Here is a 2,572-nt window from a genome sequence, read left to right as displayed (position 1 = left end):
TTTTTAGAGTAAATAAAATATATTTTGCCAATCTTATGTATAAATATCAATTCTATGATATTTATTATGTGTATAAAGTAGAAAACAAAAAAAAATTCTAAATAGTTTTCAACGGCTAGACATTTAAACAAAAACCGATTTTACTCAAATTCGATCTCTCTGCAGATACGGCGTTTTTCCTAAGGACGGCAGAATATCTGTATATCATTTAATAGACCAGGGCGCATCTGTAAAAATATTAGTACATTTGGATGTTAAGAGGTGACTCAAACTTTTTTGCAGAAATTGCTTGAAAATAACTCATATAATAATATTTAAGTTATCCTCCCACTCCAAAAGGCCCGGAACATTGTTTAAATAGTCAAAATGTCAAAAAATGAAGGAAACATTCGATATTTTTCTTCATTTTTTGATAATAATTTTAAAAGTATTCATTTCCGAGAAAAGTTGCACTAACATAGAAGTTGCGTAGTTAAATTTCCTATAAAATAGGATTAGTTAAAAGTTTTTAAAAATTGTTACCCTTGTAGCAAAATAGCAATAAATTCGAAAAAACCATAAAAAACGCTGGACGGAAGGGCCGCCCGAGAGCTTTATTGTACCGATCTACTATCGTTATCGTACTAGATACTGGCATTCTATAGAAAGAACACAGTTACTCGGACAGTTATTTTGACATTTTAGAGACACTTTGTATACTTGAAAATATTTTATGGTTCTACGCATCATTAATTCCTGCATTTGAGAAAATGTTGGATGCCATATTTCGGGGAGATACTATAGATTATTGCAAAAATCAATAGAATATTAGTCATACTTTCATTTCAAATTAGTTCATTTTTTAGAGAAATTAATAGTTTATAATATTTTCATTTTCATTCTATTTCTATTACGCCAGTCAATGCGCGAGGGTAAGAACAAGATATTACCTCTGAATTCTATCCTACTGCATCGATTATGAAATTTTGGGAGTAGCCCAATCTCCTAATTCAAAGTCTATCCTATATACATATACTATGGCCCTTTTATCATGGGGCGGCTCCCACCCCTTCTGGGGAGTGGAACATTTTATTTTCGAATTACATGTGAAAAAGGAAGATTTTTAAGAAAATTTAAAAATGCGCTCTATAATTTGATTTTATTTTTTTTAAAAACCTTTGATTTTAAACCCGTCCAACTTTTTAAAAGTGGAAACAACACTATATTAAAAGTTATTGCAGAAGAAAAACGGTGCATTTAAATTCTGGTGGATGAAGGGTTAAATATGTGTACTTATTATGTATGTATTTTTCCTTAAAGTACATTACCCATATATTTTCTTGCACTATATCTCGCTTAGTTTGAATGTAACCAACATTTAACGGTGCTCGTTTTAAAGGCCTTTTCAAAGCGTTGGTAGCATTATACACCTAAAACCTACCGTTCCTCTGTTATTTCAAGTTGAATACACCAATTTGAGCATGCCCCAAAAAACAAACTATTTTCACCTACCATATCTCTTTTTGTATTATAAATAGAAGATTTACGAAGGAAAGAATCTCTTTGTTATTTATAATCTAAAACATGTTTTATATAGTATTTTTAGTTCGATGCATACTTTTTAAGGTATTCACAAAAAACCGTCCAAAAAGGTGTCATTTTTCAATAAATATGGCCAGTTTTCAACTACGCATAACTCAAAAAGTATTGAGTTCTCAAAAAAAAACTAGAGACCAGTTTTTGCTTAGAAAAAGGTTCTCTAGCCATTTCCGTGGTTATCATGACCAGCAAATTTTCCACCCCCTTGAAGGGGTGGGAACCACCCCAAGATAAAAAGCGCCATAGTATATAGGGTAGATTTTGTTTCTTGAGCTATTACCTACTTACTGTGAAAATATCAAGTAAATCGATGTAGTAGGATGGAATTCGGAGCCAAATACCCTCATTGACTGCCCCATTGCTCTACTATCATATGATCGGGTGAGAGAGGACACATAGAAGATTATAGTAAAATTCTATTTACTGTAACTTTTCAAATTTTTGAGCTACAGCAACGAGTTTTATGTCATTGGAAAGGTAATTTTGCATTCTTTCAAAATATGTAAAAATATACAGGGCGGATCTAAAAAATTACGATTTTCTTTCATTTCCGGTTGAAGCGGAAGCCATATTTTGGGTAAAATTTATTGTAATAATAGATAATAAAGTATCATATATGTCTGCCAAATTTCAAATTTTGGTTTCTATTAGAGAGGAAGTTACGGGCACTCCAATATTTTTTTATAAAAAATTCATAACCCCCCCTCCCCTATGGGGATTTAAAAAATCTAGCTAATGTAATTCAATTTACCGATAGGATGTCAAAAACATATAAAAAAATAAACAAATTCCTTGGAGCCATTTTTGAGAAAATCTAGTTCAAAGTTATGTCAAATTTTCACCCCTTAAATATAGGCAACCCATAACTTTTTCTGAAAAACGATAATATTTTTCTTATAGCCCCATCTTTAGGCTATATAACGACTTTTTCAAATTAAACTTATCTTAAACAAGTTTTTAGATAGGTAAGGAAATGTATCGGGTGGGCGGTCGG

Source organism: Diabrotica virgifera, chromosome 1, assembly GCF_917563875.1.
Source record: "Diabrotica virgifera virgifera chromosome 1, PGI_DIABVI_V3a".
Classification (NCBI taxonomy): domain Eukaryota; kingdom Metazoa; phylum Arthropoda; class Insecta; order Coleoptera; family Chrysomelidae; genus Diabrotica; species Diabrotica virgifera.
This window is presented reverse-complemented; position numbering follows the sequence as displayed.